This window comes from Schistocerca serialis, chromosome 1, assembly GCF_023864345.2.
Source record: "Schistocerca serialis cubense isolate TAMUIC-IGC-003099 chromosome 1, iqSchSeri2.2, whole genome shotgun sequence".
NCBI lineage: Eukaryota > Metazoa > Arthropoda > Insecta > Orthoptera > Acrididae > Schistocerca > Schistocerca serialis.
Genome location: NC_064638.1, coordinates 1,048,236,794 through 1,048,257,608, shown reverse-complemented (window position 1 = coordinate 1,048,257,608; position 20,815 = coordinate 1,048,236,794).

Below are 20,815 nucleotides of genomic sequence, written 5' to 3'. Positions count from 1 at the left end.
GTGTTACAAGAAGTTTCAATTAGACGCAGGGGCTTCATCCATTCTGATCAGTTAAGACACTTATCACCAGCTGGGGTGCTTCCCCCTTGGAGCACTCTAAGCGCCAGGTAGTACCTTATACTGGGCAATGGTTTCCCTAGTGACCAAATACAGAAATGTGGAACGGCAGCTCACGCTTCTGATTGTCAGTTCAAGTTAATAGAAAACATTTTCATAAGTGATGCTTTTACTATTGTTGGGTTTGAAGTTGTCAATAAAGCTACTTTGCCTCTCAGGTACTACTGTGTGAGATGACTGGTAGCTGGTCCAAGCTCCCAGACAGAATGGCACAGCAGTTACAGCTTTGGGCCTTGCTTCTGTGTAATTTTTCCTATGACCTTCACTACAGGTCCACATAACATCATGTGAATGTGGATGCCTTATCTCGCTTGGCAGTGGGTCCTGACATAACCTTAAGATGGCAGGAGGACTTTTGTTTTGCACTGGACCAGAACACTTAAGATACCATTAATGAATTTCCTTTGGCAGCACGTGTAGTTAAGGCAGCTATGAATGAGGATTCATTCTTGCATTGAGTAATTCAAGTGGTCCAGCAAGGATGGCAAGAGCGTTCTCCCGTGGGGTCAGACCCGTACTCCGGACATATTTCAAACTTCACAATAGTTAGTAGATGTCGTACTGCTAGCTATAGAATATCAGAATTGCTGCATAGTTATTCCACTGTCACTGCAACAATACATTCTGCAGATGTTACATGCTTTCCTTTGGGGGATATCACCCATGAAAACACTGTCCCAGCTGCATTTCTATTGGCTAGTAATTTATTTTTCCTTCGAGCGCATGTAGTATGTCTGTCAGCATGTGCCTGCAACCGCATGATCCCAACAAAAATTTTGTCCACAGTCTATGACAGAGCGTCCATGGGACCAGGTGCACGTGGACTGCACCAGTCCCTGTTTGGAAGCCATGGTGACAGACAACTAGCCTGATTTGTCATATGTTGCTCAATGTTCCTCCATGACATTTCACACTTCAATTTGGGCCTTAGCTACCATTTCTGTTGTCTAGGGTGTGTTGTGCAACCTAGTCTCAGACAATGGTAGGCCGTTCATGTCAGAGGATTTTGAAGTTTTCTGCACTGAAATGGAATTCAGCACCTGACCAGCGTGCTGTTCTGTTTGGCATCAACCACATATGTGTCGTGATTCGTCAATGTTCAAGTCATAGTTAAAGAAAACAATATTTTCCGTATCTAGAGGAGGTGCAGCGCCCAGTTTTTTGGTATCTTACTGAGCAACTCTAATCAGTTAGAACAGTCTGGGAGAAGTGTTACACAGCAGTCAACAATGTGGTCTCTTCAACTTATAGCTACCAGTGCTGCATGTCCCTGGTCCACAGGCCATGCCAGCAGGTCCCGAGAGGTTCCGCTGTCTTGGCAAACATGTTCAGGCAGACACCAGAATGGATGAAAGGCATAGTGGTGGGACACCAGGGGCGGCAACTTTTTATAATGTCAGTTGGTCAACAGCACCTGAGTCCCCACACATACCTATTACGCTTGCATCAAACTGTGAAGGAGGTGCCAAAGCTCAGACAAACAGGCCCAGCACCAAGCAGCAACTGCATTTGTTCCCAATGTGTGTTTGCCTCTCAAAATGTAATTTATCCTGTCGCCTGTAGAAACTTGCCATCCAGGAAACCTATTTGCCTGGGATGATCTGATGGAGGCGGAGTACATCCCTCCTTCACTGCAGCTAACAGAAAGTGCTTCCTCGTTCTCCCAGTTCTCATCAGTTATCGACCCTCAGTCTCTTGTGGAGCATTAGCCTGTCGCCATCGTCAGTGTCGCCCCTGACGACGCAGTGGAGAGCACCCAGGTGGAACGATCCAGAACTCCATTGTAAGTGATGTGGCTGTCGCATATAGTGGGCAATGCCTTTGGAACCTTAGCTTTTCTGGTGTAGTCTTGCAGCTGTGTGGCCAGTCAAATCCTAGCTCTAGAGTTGGTTCTGGTTCACTTCTCCTATGCATTTCTGTGTGAATACTTAATGCTGTCATGCTCTCATAGTTCTGTGTTTGTACCTGACCTGTACCTGACCAAGCTTTTGGATTCTGCTCACTGCTTGGACGGAAACTCTGTGTTTGTCCATAGGTACTACGCAGTGTAGTACTACATAGTCATTCTGAGCATTATGCTGTCACACTTTCATAGTTCCGTGCCGGCCGAAGTGGCCGTGTGGTTAAAGGCGCTGCAGTCTGGAACCGCAAGACCGCTACGGTCGCAGGTTCGAATCCTGCCTCGGGCATGGATGTTTGTGATGTCCTTAGGTTAGTTAGGTTTAACTAGTTCTAAGTTCTAGGGGACTAATGACCTCAGCAGTTGAGTCCCATAGTGCGCAGAGCCATTTGAACCATCTCATAGTTCCGTGTTTGTACCTGACCAAGCTTTTGGATTCTGCTCACTGGTTAGACTGAAACTCTGTGTTTGTTCATAGGTACCACGCAGTGTGGTACTACATAGTCATTCTGAGCATTATTGTGAGTGCTATCATCTCTCTATGTGAGGTATAACAGTAATATCATCAATGAATCAGATATGATAATAAGTTTATTAATAACAAAAACCAAATTCATAGTGAATTTTCTTGAGAAAGGTATGTGGTAAACCCTTCCACACCGCCGAAAACTGAAAAAATACGAAAAAAGAACAAAAATTACTAAAATATTATCATTTTCACATAGAAACTCATGCAATAGTACTTAGAAGTCAGCCCATAGCATTTCTTTGCTTTATCCTCTGTGCCTTGTTTTCATTATAAGTCTCAAATACAAACGAAACCCTTTTTCTACTTCACTTGAGTTGAGCTTTTCACTGCTGAAAAGAACTTCATTCATAACTTTTGCCTGTGTAAATTTTTATCTCTAAAAAGTTCAAGCTCTTTCTTTGTCCAAGTATTGTTACTAGTAAACAGAGTTAATTTCTTGCTTCCGAATATTTGGCCTATCTTTTGGGACAACCTTTATAGGCAAAGGTTCAAATCTTCATGCAATCTTCGCAGTGTGTCCTGAAAAGAAAAGTAAGTGATAAAATAAAAGCTAGGAAGACACAAACCTATTAGTACAAATGTGTGAACGTGGTGAATCTGATTACTTCAGACTGCACCACAGTCCCTATTTCTGTGCACGTGCTGTGTTTAACATACTCGAGATTTTATAGCTCTTCACTCAGCACAATAAATTTACTCTCGGTGTGGTTGGCCGTCCCAGCACTTAATTGAAATAGCTGTGGGAAACCACAGACAGTATAAATCGGGATGATTTAAAAACTAATGCAGCTTCAGTTAGTTTGATGTCGCAAACATAACACTAGTCTGTTTAAAAATAAGCTAAACTCATTCAGTTAAATCATTTATTATCATTTATTACCAAGTCTGTGTCATTCACCAGCCATGTCTGAGGAAACTGTGTCAAAGACTACAAAACTGATAAAGTACAATACAAATAAACTGAGGTGACAAAAGTCTTGGGATAACGCTGTGCTCATAAACTGATGCCGGTGGTATCACGTACAGGGTATTAAAGGGCTGTGCATTGGCGGAGCTGTCATTTGTACTCAGTTGATTCATGTGAAAAGGTTTCTGATGTGGTTATGGCCACTCGAGGGAAATTAACAGACTTTGATCACGGAATGGTAGTTATAGCAAGATGCATGGGACATTCCATTTCGGAAATCATTAGGGAATTCGGTATTCTGCAATCCATAGTGTCAAGAGTGTGCCGAGAATACCACATTCCAGGCATTATCTGTCTCCATGGATAATGCGGTGACAGATAGCCTCCACTTAACGATCGAGAGCAGCGACTTTTGCATAGAATTGTCAGTGCTAGCAGGCAAGCAACACTGCGTGAAATAACCACACAAATCAATGGGAGACGTACGACGAACATATTCATTAGGATAGTGTGGCGAAATTTGGCATTAATAGGGTACAGCAAGAGACGATCGATATGACTGCCTTTGCTAATAGCACGACATCGCCTGCAGCACCTCTCCTGGGCTCGCGGCCTTGTTGGTTGGAATCTAGATGACTGTTAAACCGTGACCTGATCAGATGAGTCCCAATTTCAGTTTGTAAGAGTTGACAACAGAGTTCAAGTGTGGAGAAGACCCCACAAATCCATATATCCAAGTTGTCAACAGGGCACTGTGCAAGCTGGTGCTGGCTCCATTATGGTGAAAGCTGCGTGTACATGGAATGGTCTGGGTCTTCTGGTCCAGCTGAACCGATCATTGACTGGAAATGGTTATATTTGGTTACTTGGAGACCATTTGCAGCCATTCATGGGCAACATGTCCCCAAACAACAGTGGAATTTTTACAGATGACAGTGTGCCATATCACTGGACCATAATTACTCGCAGCTGGTTTGAAGAAAGGTCTGGACATTTTGATCGAATTGTGTGTCCCATAGATCATTTATAGGACATAATCGAGAAATCAACTCGAGCACAAAATTCTGCAGCAGCAACACCTTCTGAATTATACGTGGCTTATAGAGGTTGCATGACTCAATATTTCCGCAGAGGACATCCGACGACTTGTTGAGTCCACACCATGCTGAGTTGCTGCACTATGCTGGCCTAAAGCAGGTCAGACACGATAATGGGAGTCATCCATGACTTAGGCCACCTCAGTGTAATGTATGACATTATAAAACAGTTACGCATTTTGAATAAAACGTTCTCGGTTTTCCAGCCGCGTCAATTTGAATAAAATCCTCGAGCTTTCATGGCCATCTCCGCCATCGTCGGCAGGAGTTTGCTGACTGCCAGAGCTACTACGGTTGCTCGCTTATGTAGACATGATGACATCATGAGCAGCCAATCAGATCGATCCAATGTGGCGCGCGCGTAAGTCAACAGTGGCAGCTGGCGGAGCTATTGCCTGTGGCAGACCGGTGACATTAGGTGGCGCCAGGGGCAGGTGCCACGTTTGAAACTGCTGCTCCCGCGTTGCGCATCTGTCTTTGCTTTCTTTCAATGTCCAACATCCGTCCCCATGCCCTGCTGAGTGTGTATCCCTGGTCTCTGTTGAAACTGTTGTTGTTTAAACGAATCTCGGCCATTGGTTCAAACTGATTGACTACTGATGATATCATCATGCCTATATAAGCGAGAAACCGTAGCGAGAAACCGGCAGTCAGCGAACTCCTGACGACAATGGCGGAGATGGCCATCGAAAGCTCAAGGATTTTATTCGAATTGACACTACTGGAAAACCGAGAATGTTTTATTCACATATACCATCACGAAAGACTCCGAGGACACACAGTTACGCATTTTACTATAGATACATTTCATCTACCATTTTTATTTTAGTTTTATGACAGATTTACTAGTTTTAGAGAAAATTCAGTAAATCCATTCAGTTTCCTAACAGTCAAAAAATCTCTTCAATTTTTTTCTTGAACCTCTGCAGTGGCTGGATTTGCACCTGTTATGCCATTAATGGCAACAAAATGTTGCATAGAATATTGTTAACATTCTGCTGTGCTGTAAGGGTCCAGCTATGAAAAGAAATGGGACCACAGATCGTCAGTCTGATTGTTGGACGACAATGAGGATGGTGTCCCACTGTTGTGGCCATCTCCAGACACGTCTTTGGCCTGGGACCTCATTGACTGGAGTCGACTTTTCTTCAGTGATGAGTCCTGCTTTGAACTGAGACTGAATGATCATTGAAGAAGTGTTCAGAGATTCCCCAGACAGCGGTGGAATACCAGCCTGACTGTCTCCCGCTACATGGCCAGACAGCCAGGAGTGTTTATCAGGCATGCAGTTTCTTTTCATGGCAGGACCCCTTCGGTCATCATCTGCAACACACTTACAGCATAGCGGTACGTCGATGATATTCTACGCCCTGTTTTGTTGCTCTTCATGGCAAACCATCCTGGGCTTACATTTCAGTAGGATAATGCCTGCTCGCACATGGCGAGAACTTCTGCTGCTTCTCTCCGTGCTTGACAAAGCCTACCTTAGCGAGCAAGGTCGCCAGATCTCTCTCCAGTTAAGAACGATTGGACCATTATTGGCAGAGCCCTCCAGCCAGCCCAAATTCTGACGATCTGAAGCATCAATTGGACAGTATATGGCACGATATTCCTCAAATGTCCTCTTGAGGAATATCTTGCCATATACTGTCCAATTGATGCGTTAGAGCCGGCCATTGTGACCGAGCGGTTCTAGGCGCTTCAGTCCGGAACCGCGCTGCTGCTGCGGTCGCAGGTTCGAATCCTGCCTTGGGCATGGACATGTGTGGTGTCCTTAGGTTAGTTAGGTTTACGTAGTTCTAAGTCTAGGGGACTGAAGACCTCAGATGTTAAGTCCCATAGTGCTTAGAGCCATTTGAATCATTTTTGATGCGTTAGATCATCAAAACCGTGCCAAAATGCCAAGCGGAATAACAGTAAGGGGAAGAGGTGGACCAATGCGTTTCTGGCTTGCTCTGTTTATGAAGTTCTTTCTCTTGAGTAAATCATCTCACCTTTCTGAAATTATAATCATTCGTTTGTCTGTACATGTACAACACATTTACTGATACCCGTCCCACTCAGTTGAAACCGTGATGTGTCTTTTTTTGTCTTAGAGTTTATTTTAATTTTTGGAGTCAGGACTCATGAGGAATGCACTCAGATGCTTTAGTGAAAGCAATCAGTGTGTGTGTGCCACAGCCCCATCTCTTCAAATGCCAGCTTTATATTTTTTCTTCAAGAAATCCAGAATTGCTGGTTACAAAGCTCATTCAACCTTGAACAACCTTTTATAAAACTTCCTATTGATCGAACTTATTGCGGCACGGAGCCTCCTCCCACTGCAGGCGACAGGGTACGCAGTGGATGCATCGAACCGCGACGAGGTGCAGGTGGCAGCAGCGCGGATGAGGCGCGACGTGGGCATGGTCACGCTGCTGGTGGGCGGGGCGGGGGCACTAGCGCCACGCCTACCGCTGCTGCAGCAGTCGCCGGAGCTCATCGAGCGCACCGTGGCCGCCAGCCTCTACTCCCTCTGCTGGGTCAGTCTTCAACATTAGATCACTCGTTCACCATCACTATGGATATATCTATACAGGGTGAACATTAGTAAAACCAACAAACTGCAATGACAAATTCAGACTGTAAATGAAGGAAAAAAGGTCCTGTGAAAAAGCGTCAGGAAATGCACAGTTGGTGGTGGTGGTTGTTGGGATGTTTAAGGGGGACTAAACAGTGCACAGTTGCCATGGTAGATGACGCTGATGAAGGAAAGTTCCTCTGACCAGTGCTGTGTCTGTAGCTCAGAGATGATGATTATGCAGACTGATGATGCCAGTAAAAACGACTCATGACAGAAATCCCACAGTTGTGATGGTCTAATGCAAAAACTGTCGATGCTGCTGATAATCCTTGCACTTGATGCAAGTGATACGGATAGTAGCGGTTGTCATTCAGTATACCCGTAATCGTGCTTTGGCTTACACTGTACTGGCAGGCCACTTGCCTGGAGCTTGTATTAGGGTTTGTCTCAATATCCTGTAGAACCCAGTCCTCCAAATCTGGTGTACACACAGTTCGCAGCTTCCCTACAGGTTTGTCAGTCTGAGACAACCCATGATAAGACAAACGCCAGAAAAGGGTATTGAAATGTTGTGTGATGTGGTTGGTGTCTGTAAGGGTACTTGTATTGGTATAGCTGTGTCGCCTCTTGACCATTTCCGCCTACTTGGCCGTACACCAACATCTCGGCTTGTTCCCGACGTGAGTACCGAACTATTCTGCTTCAGTCACACAGCCCGCACAGGAAACACAGGGCACGTGATCAGAGGAACTTTCATTCGTCAGTGCCATCTATTGTACCAGCTGTTCACTTCCAGACATATGTTCATGGGACCTTTTTTCCCACATTTCTGGCCAGGAATCCGTCCCTGCTGTTTGTCAGTTTTTTAATATACACCCTGTATAAGGTGTTTTATTTTAACTGAAGACTTTTAAATATCTCGGAAACTGCACATCGCAACCAAAAAAGTTATAATTCTAGTTCATTTGTCTCGGAAGGGTACATCCAACTAAATGCACTCAAACCGCTACCCACCTCATGCGTGGGCGGCAGGGGATACCTTTAAAATCTTCAATGGGAAGCCCCGTTTTTTTATTGCAGATTACAATTCTACAGCAATATCTAAATATGTTTTGTCTCAAACTTTTTCTTCGTTTCACCATAAAAGGCGCTGTAAGCGGAGGCATAGAAATGGCTACACAATTTTAATTTACGACATGCCACTCAATGACCCTTGAATATCCAATACCACGTGGAACCCCACCTCTATACTACAAGGGTAGGACAGACCAGAATTTCATAACTTCTAATTGGAAACCCCATTCACAACGTTCTATTCCTCCAACATATTGAACACTGGATTACTCGACACGTCACTGTGGCCGTGTAGTGAACTTTGACATATCATAATAGGCAGTACACTGAGGGAGGAGTTCACGTGTTGTACAAATGTAGAATAGATAGTGGCTCTAGACATTACAATATTTGCACACTCCTACCTATCATTTGGAAAACAGATGTGCAAGTGGGCGGTGAATGCTATAACCACAGAAGAAAAAAAAGAAATGATCCTGATTTACAGAGAATGTAGGAGAGATGTTGGTGAGATTAGATTAGATTAATACTAGTTCCATGGATCATGAATATTTGAGACTGCTGTTGTCTTGTATATCGAGCATTTTATGGAGAAAGCTCGTTCTCGTTCATTCTTTTACAAGGATGTGAACGCCTTTATGTCTGCTGACAGCGTACAGACCAGGAAACGGAAATGAAGCAAACAAGCTATGAAATAGCTGCACTAGCAGCGTCCGGAAATAACACAGTGATTCTGGGTATGACCGTTGGAAGTATTGTTATGATACTGCATCGTCATAACTACCATCCATACCATGTGTCACTGCATCAAGTACTTCAGGGGGTGATTTCCATAAACGAGTAGTGCTTTGTGAATGGGCACATCAACAAACACACGTGATCCCCACGTTCTTTGCCGAGGTACTATTTTCCGATGAGTCTTCATTCACAAATCATGGAAGCGTTAACCAGCATAACACGCATTGCTGGAGTGTAGACAGTCCCCCACTGGTTACGGGAAGCTGACCATTAACGTCCATGGTGGGTTAACGTATGGTGTGGAATCACGAGAAACAAACTCCTTGGTCCGTATTTTATCGACGGCACATTGAATGGACGCAAGTATTGAACATATTTGGAACAGCAACTACTAGTATTAAAGCAGGATGTTGCCCTGGATGCTCGACATCGTATGTGCCTTCAGCATGACGGTTTTCCAGCACATTATGCAACTGAAACATGAAGAAGTTGATATTATGATTACAATGATGTGACAAGGGAATATAAACAAGAAATTACATTTAAATCAATTAATTGAATAAAAACGATGATCAGTCATTCTGATAAGAATTTAAAAATAAAGGAATTTAATGCACATGATGTGATTCGAGCTCATAACCTCTTGCTCATGAAACCTTTACCCTACACATTACAGCACTCAACCAGTGCATGCAACAGATATTATTTTACGCTGTGCAGTTGCACGCAAAACTCTGAAATTGTTTTCATCAATTGCTTGCAAATGAGGGCCCACCAGGGTGAATAACTGCAGTGTGCGACACTTGGGATTTTAAACAACATAACCATACGCATAGTTTCAAAAAGTCAATCCACCACTGGGCACATCTCCTCATTAGTCAGAAATTAAAAATAATACGTGTTTCAGTATTTTTGAAAATTCTACCACTAAGGGAGTAAAGTAAGGAATGAAAGTTTTTAAGAAAATATTTTGTTATATTAAAAATTTTTAAAACTACATTTATGAAAATTGGTATTTCGCTTCTCGGTGAGATATAAAGAAATATGAGTTAGTGGATGAAAGTTTCTATGTTAATATTACCACAAGAAGGCAAAAGGCATGATTAACAAAAATCTAGGACTACAGCTAGCATATTCGTTTTCTGGTCAGAAGTACGTTCGGAAAAGACCATGTTTCTATGGCTTTGATTAGCGTGAAAAGTTTAGAAGGTGTTGCAATTCATGAAAAACATAAAAATTAGATTAAAAAAGGACAAAAAAATGTGCAGATCGTGCAGTCTACGCGAGCGAAGCAGTGGGCGCTAAGCTAGGTCTTATGAATCAAGCGGCAAGTACAGGGTGGACAAAAATAAAATTGTTCCAGAAATGCACACCAAACATTGGTCTTAACGTAATGCAATGGCTGTTGATCGTACTGATGAGAATTTTCTGATGCATAACAGAGACTTTTTTCTGTAAGTTCACTTGCCTCTAAAGGCTGAACAACGTCTCATCCAAATAAATGAAAAATTGAGGATCCACTAACGGGGATAATCGGTGTTGCCTTTAACGAATTTTTTCATGTGTTAAGGCCCATTTTAGATAGTTTTCTAATTATCTCATTGCTGCTCTGATCATATTTTCTCGAAATGTCAAAAACAGTTTCCAGGACACGTTTATGTGTCCTCTCCGTACTCACAAAATAATCATTTATAGTACTGTGATGGTTGTTAATTGTGACAGCAGATGCCCATATGCCCATCTAAATTGTAGAGAATGTGTCGACTCCATTTGTTAGATATGTCAGTGTTTCCCTTCATGCCAACATATTAGTAAGAAGTGTGTCCAGTACTGTCTGCCTGCTTATCTGAGTGATAATGTTTGCCTACTATGCGGCAGGCCCAGGATCGATTCCCAGCCGGGTTGCAGATTTTCTCCGCTCGTGGGCTGGTGTTGTGTTGTCCTCCTCCATCACTGTCACTCAAGTCGCTCAATATGGCGTCGCCTGGAATAAGACCTGCAATCCGGTGGCCGAACTTTCGCGGACAGGGCCTCCCGACCATCAATGCTAGACGATCATTTCATTTCATATCTAGTACTGATAGCAGTTCATGGCAAGAATATGTGTAGAACACTCACAGCAAATCTGTTCAAAGGTCCTCTAGATACAGGGTGTTTCAAAGTCTTTGCTTGTATATAGGAAGGAATTCGTCTTCTAGTGAAGTATTGGAATCCTGCTCTGAAGTGATAGCTGCTTGCTTCAGTGGCATGAAGTTTATAGCCAGAAAATATATATAATGCTTAATAAACAGCTACGATCTAAATCTGACACAATCGGCATGGGCCAAAATAAAACACAATTTCAGGGAGAATGATGTCACTGGTGACATGTCGAAGAAGGATTGCAGAATCTTGTTGTTGCCACTTTCCTTTCAGGTACTGCACAGTGCTGGCAAAGTTACTGCAAGAAAGCACAGCAGCTGGAGCAAGAATATTGGACACGAGATGGAATAATGGAAATGGCCATCAATGAAGTTATCATCAATACCACTCCCTCATGTGATGATGATGATGATCTTGAATCAAACACAAATGACTGCTCTTTAGTGAACATCATTTTGACAATTCTTTCACGTACAGTCAACACATTACTGCTGTCCTGTGTTCAACAAATGCAATGTGCAAACAGATTCTAAAAGTCAGTTTTTGACTTCCGATTCATAATGTCGTAAGTTGCACACCGAAAAATATATAATACGTAAGTTGTAGGTAAAACTCTCTGGTATGAATATGTCAACAAGTTAAGTGATTGCCCATCCGACGGAACTGTCAGTGCGAGGCGCGGCTGTACCCGACAGCCACTGCACCAGTCGTCAACTTATCGTAGACAAACAGTCCACATCCTTCTTTAACTTAATAAAGGAACGCAAGTAGTTTTCTTAAAAATGAAAAAATAGCGGATTGCTGTACCTACTTGTTAAAGTTTTTCATTCTTGTATTCGTTTTTGATTCCTTTTCGTTCTTGAGTACAAAGATCTCCTGCCCATCTGTAGTGTGGAGATGATCAGTGTTGTGCTCAGTAACCACATAATAACATTAAATGAAGGTAATATAGGTACCACCTCCCCAACTTTAATAGTCACCTATTTAACTTCCTTGTGGGATGACAGTCAGTAAAAGACTGCATGTTGTAATAAGAATATCAGTAACCGTTTTTTGTTCAAATGACATGCAATGCAGTTACTGCTAGGCAATTGCTCGAGATGGAGTTTGTTGTTCTTCGTCTACTTACAGCTAATCCTAACTTCTACTATTTATCAACTTTTCTTCAGCCCTGTGAGAGAAATAAGGAAATTAACTAACGAATTAATCAATTACCATCTCCATTATGCAGTGGTAGAAAATGGCAAACACACATTCTGCTTAATTCAGCATGATTCAAAACTAGCATGCAGAAGTAATTAACTGTTAAGTACACTGAAGTGACAAAAGTCAAGGGACACCTCCTAATATCATGTCAGACCTTCTTTTGCCCGGTGTGTGCAGCAGCTCGGTATAGCTTGGTCTCAGCAAGGACTCGGAAATCTCCTGCAGAAGTACTGAGCCATGCAACCTCTCTAGCTGTCTGTGGTTTAAAAAGCATTGCCTTCAGGATTTTGTGCACGAACTGATCTCATGATTATGTCCAATAAATGTTCTACGGGATTCGTTTTGGGTGATCTGGGTGGCCGTGTTATTCACTTGCATAGGCCATTGTCCAGATTGTTCTTCAAACCAGTCTCGAACAATTGTGGCCAGGTGACACAGCACATTGTCATCCATAAAAAGTACTTCGTTGTTTGGAACACGATGTTCGTGGATGGCTGCAAATGGTCTACACGTAGCTGAACATAACCATTTCCAGTCCATGATCGGTTCAGTTGGACCAGAGGACTCAGTCCATTCCGTGTATACACAGCCCACGCCATTACGGAGCCACCACCAAGTTGCACATCACTTTGTTGATGACCTGAGTCCACGGATTCCTGGAGTCTGTGCGAACTTGAACCCTACTACTAGTTCTTACCTACTGCAGTTGGGACTCATCTGATCAGGCCATGGTTTTCCAGTCATCTATGGTCCAACCAGTATGGTCACGAGCCCAGGGGAGGTGCTGCAGGTCATGTGATGCAGTAAAAGCTGTCATGTCGCTTGTCTGCAGTCATAGTCCATTAATACTAAATTGCGCCACACTGTCATAAGAGATACGTTTGTTGTGTGCAGGGGCAGAGGCAAAGGGGGGCTATAGACACCCCCCACCCCCCCGAATCATCCAATGGAGTACCATATTACCATATTGCATTGGCCAAAATGACTTCAGAAATCAGCAAATATATTACTTCAACAGTTTCAATCATTTTTTTAATATAATTATGTAGCAATATAGGTTGCAATGTATTTCAAACACATTTTAACAAAAGAATAAAAGTGGCAAATAGCTTACTATCATCCAAACCAGTAAATATCATTTAACTTAAAATGGGCATCTTATTATTTATTAATATACATTGGGTGTATATTAATGTACCTCTTACAATAATCAAGAAAGCTAAATATGCTGGGTATGCCTACCAACACTTAAATTGCTGACCCCATACAAAAACTTCAAAATCGCCAGACATCTGTGTCAAATCGTATTATTTTCCCGTGCACACACTTTCTGTAGATGCGTTGCAGTGCTGACGACACCAGCGGACGCACGCCACCTACCAACTGGTAGACATAAACTACATGTGAGAGTAAGAGGAATTTGTCAAAGCCAATTATAGTGACAGTTTTTGGAGAGTTCTTCGCTTTTAATGAAAAGAGAGATGAAACTATGGATGAAAATGTGGGTTGATGAAAATAAAAGACTGAAACAGCAACTGAAGCTTTAAAGAACTGTGACAAGCAGTTTTTTCCCAGATGTGTATGTTTTACTTCAACTATTTGGGACTATTCCTGTCACCACAAGCACTGCTGAATGAAGCTTCTCTACTTTGAGATGAATAGTCTTCTTTGCGTAACACAATGGGGCGGGTGAGACTAAATGGATTGGCTCTTGCAAATATCCGAACATATATATATATCAAGTTAAAGTTTTTACATTCATTCATCTTCTGTATCCAGAAATTAATGAAACCTTTTTTGTTGTAAGTTGACGTTTTTTATGGTATATGTAATTTATAAAATCTCCAATGTTAAAAATTGCTAAGTTTTTTTTTTTTTTTTTTTTTTTTTTTTTTTTTTTTTTTTTTTTTTAATCCTGAACTCCAAAACAGTTGCCAAAAACTACTTTAAGCAACACCAAATTTTACCAGTTTGGAGGTGGAGGACCCCAACTCTCCTTTTGTTAAGCAATATTCCATTCCCCCCCCCCCTCCCCCCTCCCCCCCTTCCCCATTAGCCCCCCATTGACCGACTTCTAGAATCACCCCTGGTTGTGTGTCCTATATTGAGATGTATGGTTATATCACACAGTGTTGCTTCTCTGTTAGCACTGACAACTCTACGCAAAAGCAACTGCTCTTAGTCATTAAGTGAAGGACACCCGCCACAACATTGTCCTTGGTGGGTAAGAGACAATGTCTGAAATTTGGTATTCTCGGCACACTCTTCACACTGTGGATTTCAGAATATTCAATTTCCTAATGATTTCAAAAATGGAATGTCCCATGTGTCTAGCTTCAACTACCATTCCGCATTCACAGTCTGTTAATTCGTCGTGCGGCCATAATCACATTGGAAAACTCTTCACATGAGTGCAAATGACAGCTCCTCTCACTAGCTCAAGATCTCTGGCTTCCTAAGCCAGGTGTGCATGTGTGTTAAGCAGTAAGCTGCTGTACCTGCTAGGACCTATTATTATTGGAAGTTTAGGCCTCTCTCATTGGATTGGCCTCTATGAACATCAAGAAACATTTCTTTGCGTTGCCTCTGTGCTGCTATTCCATGACTTTTGTCAGCCTGTATAGGCCTAAAACTGAAACAGCTTTTCTTGCAGATTACTCAAACACTGTGGTATAAAAGGACAGCCAGCATTCATTAAAAACAAGGCTGCAGCTGCATTATTTATCCACAAAACTGATATAATTGGGAAACACACTTCCTCCGTTTATGGCATACTGAGCAACAGACTTATGGAAAATTGAATAAATAGTACACATCTTTGCTGAGAGCCTTATAACAAAAATAAATTAAAATTACTACACTTCAAGCAGTTAGGATTCCATATTGGTGTATTAAAACAATAATGTGAAGAAACTACCCAAGTTTATTATCTTATCAATATGTCATCATGTAAGTCAATAGCATATTGAAATAAAATTTACTTCCAAAAACTACCAAAAAAATTTCACTGGAACACACGCCATTAAAGATCGAGTGATAACTTAGTTGAGAAAGTATGAGGAGAGGAAATCAGCCATGGCCTTCACAGAAGAAGCATTCAACCAAAATACTTAAGGATACAAACAAAAATCATAATTTGCAGCTGTCAGCCCAGAATTTTAGCTTGGTCATACTACTAAGGCCTATGTCATGTTGCCTGATGACAAATCATCCAAACTTGTGTTTGTCATAACACTTCACTTAGAATGAAAACACATAGCAACCTGTTTCTATTCTTCCAGATTTTAAGAAGTAAATAGTGCACACACATAATGCCAGTACTGTGCTCTTTTTCAGACCCTGGAGGCATTCCTGCCCACCATGATTGATAAAGGTCGTGGCCATGTGGTGACGCTGGTATCAGGGAACTCTCTCAGACCAGAGCCTAACATGGTCCCCTTCTGTGCTGCGCAATACGCCGTACGAGGTATCCTCTGTCATGTTGCAATTTTATCAGTTCTTTTCTTTTGTGCTTTGCCAAGTGAGGTAGCACAATGATAAAGGCAATGGACTTGTATTCAGAAAATCTCTACACATTCCTAGTTTTGAAAGTTTTTTTTTATTTTTTACGTAGCTCTTACAGTACTATTTTTTTTAGATTTTCATGATATTCCTTTTAGTGTTCTATTAGTTCATTGCCATAATCTAATCTAAATTATTTACACTGCTATCTGATTTAATCATGTATTGGTGTGAGTGAAGGATACATTCATGTCATGATGCATCCAATCCCAAACAGCAACATAAAAAGATTAAATCTTCATATCTGTGGATTCTGCCTGGTGTCTGTTGTTTCAGACATCTCTGAGAGAATGGACACCACACATTCATATAAATCTTCCCCTGATAGTTCCAGTAAATCATGCAGGTCACATATTTAACTGTTCGTTTCCATTGTCCATGACACCCTGTCCCTCCCTGCTCTCCCTTCAGCTACTCCCACATTACCCTGCCATCTTCTCAGCTTTCTCCAGCTCAGTGACTAATAACTTCAACCTTCAACATATATATGGTGTCTGTTCTTTCAGACATGTCCAAAAGAACAGACGTCACATATATATTTTGCCATTAAAAATGTCTGCTTGTGTCTGTATATGTGTGGATTGATATGTGTGTGTGCGGTTGTATACCTGTCCTTTTTTCCCCCTAAGGTAAGTCTTTCCGCTCCCGGGATTGGAATGACTCCTTACCCTCTCCCTTAAAACCCACATCCTTTGGTCTTTCCCTCTCCTTCCCTCTTTCCTGGTGAAGCAACTGTGGGTTGTGAAAGCTTGAATTTTGTGTGAGTGCTTGTGTTCATTTGTGTGTCTATCAACATACCAACACTTTCGTTTGGTAGGTTACATCATCTTTGTTTTTAGATATATTTTTCCCACGTGGAATGTTTCCCTCTATTATATATATATATCTTTACAAATGTCTGCTTCTGTCTGTATATGGCTCCCGGGATTGGAATGACTCCTTACCCTCTCCCTTAAAACCCACATCCTTTTGTCTTTCCCTCTCCTTCCCTCTTTCCTGACGAAGCAACCGTTGGTTAAGAAAGCTTGAATTTTGTGTGTATGTTTGTGTTTGTTTTTGTGTCTATCGACGTGCCAACGCTTTCGTTTGGTAAGTCACATCATCTTTGTTTTTAAATATATTTTTCCCACGTGGAATGTTTCCCTATTATATATATATATATATATATATATATATATATATATATATATATATATATATATATATATATATATATATATATATATATAGAGAGAGAGAGAGAGAGAGAGAGAGAGAGAGAGAGACACACACAGGGTGGTCAGAAAATGTCTGATACGCTTGTTGTGATGTTGTACGGCAGATTGTACTGAGACATAAATGTTAAGAAAAAAATGCGATATGTTGCGCCCTTTCCGAGTTATTTAGCATTGACGTTAGCCAATAAGGTCATTGTGAACGTGAATTCAAATTTCTGCTAACCAAACAAAGCACTTGTTAGGTAACACTGCCGCTGGCAGGCCGCTTGAATGGGAGCGCGCGACGCCCCGATTGGCTACATTCAGTGCTTAGTAACTCAGAAACTGTGCAACGTATCGAACTTTTTCCTAACATTTATGTCAGGGTGCAACCTGCCCTGCAACACCCCTAAGAGTGTTTTACACATTTTCCGACCACCCTGTATATATGTAAAATACACAGTCTGACAAAGTGAAGCCTACTGAAAAGGAGGAGAAACTTTATGGGTTAAGAGGATATATGACGTTATTTCAGTGATTATACTATCGAATTAAATTTACAAAGAACTTGGCAATATGAGCCCATTTGTCAGTGTGATGTTGCACCCACTGTGGTCTGGATGCATGCACTGATTTGGTTGAGAACAGTGTTATGAAATGATCGTATCCTCTCCTGATGTAAGGCAGCCCACAACAGTTGTAACAGGTTAGAGTTGAAGTCCAAGCTGGTCCACACACATTCAGCTCTAGGAATCTCAGGAGTATCTCAGCAACACACACACAATTCATAGAGACATTTCATGTGTGGATGAACATTGTCCTGTTGGAAAATGGTACCACAATGCTTTTGCATGAGAGGTGACAAATGAGGATCCAGCCACAATTACCCTACTCCATGTTGATATCTCGATGTGGACATGGACATTTGAATGGAATCCAGGGTGAATCTCTCTCTCTGTGGTAGAAAAGTAGTGGTGCCATGTAGTGTTGGTGGCTATAACACATGGGAAGCTGAGCCAGCACAACAAACAACTTGGATTGTGGCACACTGGTTAGCATCATCCCTCAGCAGGAAGTCCACCATCAGTACCACCATTGCAATCACATCGTAGCTCTCTCCATTCCCAGGTCACAGACGATGACCGCCTGGTCCTCCCTTCCTGTTAGTTGTAGGACACACCTGTGATGGGTGAATCACTGGACCTGATGCATCCTACAGGAACATGTCCACACCTATGCAAAAATTTCCAAATGTAGCACCATCGTCACTAGTGTCTCTCTACATCTTCTAAGAGACTTCTGTCTTGACATCACCCAGCTCCTGCATGTTCATGTGTGGATGGAAGATACTAACTAATCAATAAGCATAACATTGTCCATGTCCAGCAAGGGTGCCTGCAGCAGAAACATGGCTGATAACACAGGCCAATCCCTTGAACTTCCAGAGAGGATAAATATGAGGCTGCCTGGCAGTGGGTTCTTGCTCAGTTACTGTTATCTGACTCATCTCTTACATGTGGATTCTGATTGCTATGTCTGTTTACTGTGTGCTACAAAATTGTGGTTGTCCATCATCACTAGGCTTACTGGAACTTTGCTTTCTAAACATATCTTATCACCTGAGTAGTGCTTGGACTTCAATCAACTTAATCAGGAACTGTCTCATATTAATTTATATTGTGGCTCAGATGAAAATTCTACTGAAAATTATTACTGTTTGACTCACAGCCTAATTGACACTTTTAATTTGTTGTTACAGATGTTACTTATTTTAAATATATTTTCTTGGCCCTAGGTGAAGGATATAATAACTTACAGCAGTCAAAACTCATCATTGTTGCAGTGTTGACAATTGCATGAAGTTATGAATTAGTTCAGACAGCAAAATAGTATCTTCAGTATGGTCAGGATGCCACAGTATTGTTCAATTAGGAATCAGTCACACCACAGATAGACAGGTATCTCTTCTCACAGTGAAAATATGTACAACTTGTTCTAGTCATGTATCTTTTCCTGTAAGTCACACTCCATCAACATAGCTCAGCTACATTTCGAGTTACCAGCAGTATGTACATTAATATTCCCGCTATAAGCTGCTTCTGTCCGAATAAAAGCAGGTTAAGTATTTCCCACTGCCAGGTCTTTGGCCATTTTAAGAGGGTTTGGTACTCCTACTGTCCATCACACATGTTTTCTTGAATGAGATGGTGATGTGCCTCACAACACATACACACACACACGCACACACACACACACACACACACACACACACACACACAAGAAGACAGATAGACAGAGAGAGAGAGAGTGAGTGTATTCTACCATTATTCCTTTTAATCACTGTAAGTTTTAATGACTTCAACCTTCAACATCTGTGATACATTTGATATTCTAATGCCCTTTTTTTTATCTATTGATTTGAATAATTTGTTCAGGAAATAGCAGTTCAATAGCAGCATTTTAATGTTTTTATTTTTTACATTTATAAATTTAGATGACGAAGAAATTGAAGAAATGTATGATGAGATGAAAGAAATTATTCAGATAGTGAAGAGAGATGAAAATTTAATAGTCATGGGTGACTGGAATTCGATAGTGGGAAAAAGGAGAGAAGGAAATGTAGCAGGTGGATATGGATTGGGGGTAAAAGAAATGAAAGAGGAAGCCGCCTGGTAGAATTTTGCACAGAGCACAACTTAATCATAGCTAACACTTGGTTCAACAATCATAAAAGATGGTTGTATACATGGAAGAAGCCTGGAGATACTGACAGGTTTCAGATAGATTATATAATGGTAAGACAGAGATTTAAGAACCAGGTTTTAAATTGTAAGACATTTCCAGGGGCAGATGTGGACTCTGACCACAATCTATTGGTTATGAACTGTAGATTAAAACTGAAGAAACTGCAAAAAGGTGGGAATTTAAGGAGATGGGACCTGGATAACTGACAGACCCAGAGGTTGTACAGAGTTTCAGGGGGAGCATAAAGGAACAATTGACAAGAATGGGGGAAAGAAATACAGTAGAAGAAGAATGGGTAGCTTTTAGGGATGAAGTAGTGAAGGCAGCAGAGGATCAAGTAGGTAAAAAGATGAGGGCTAGTAGAAATCCTTGGGTGACAGAAGAAATATTGAATTTAATTGATGAAAGCAGAAAATATAAGAATGCAGTAAATGAAGCAGGCAAAAAGGAATACAAACGTCTCAAAAATGAGATCGACAGGAAGTGCAAAATGGCTAAGCAGGCATGGCTAGAGGACAAATGTAAGGATGTAGAGGCTTATCTCACTAGGGGTAAGATAGATATTGCCTACAGGAAAATTAAAGATACCTTTGGAGAAAAGTGAGCAACTTGTATCATTATCAAGAGCTCAGATGGAAACCCAGTTCTAAGCAAAGAAGGGAAAGCAGAAAGGTGGAAGGAGTATGTAGAGGGCCTATACAGGGGTGATGTACTTGAGGACAATATTATGGAAATGGAAGAGGATGTAGATGAAGATGAAATGGAACATATGATATTGCGTGAAGAGTTTGACAGAGCACTGAAAGACCTAAGTCGAAACAAGGCCCCAGAAGTAGACAAAATTCCATTAGAACTACTGACAGCCTTGGGAGAGCCAGTCCTGACAAAACTCTACCATCTGGTGAGCAAAATGTATCAGACAGGTGAAATACCCTCAGACGTCAAGAAGAATATAATAATTCCAATCCCTAACAAAGCAGGTGTTGACAGATGTGAAAATTACCGAACTATCAATTTAATTATACATGGAAGAACCCTGG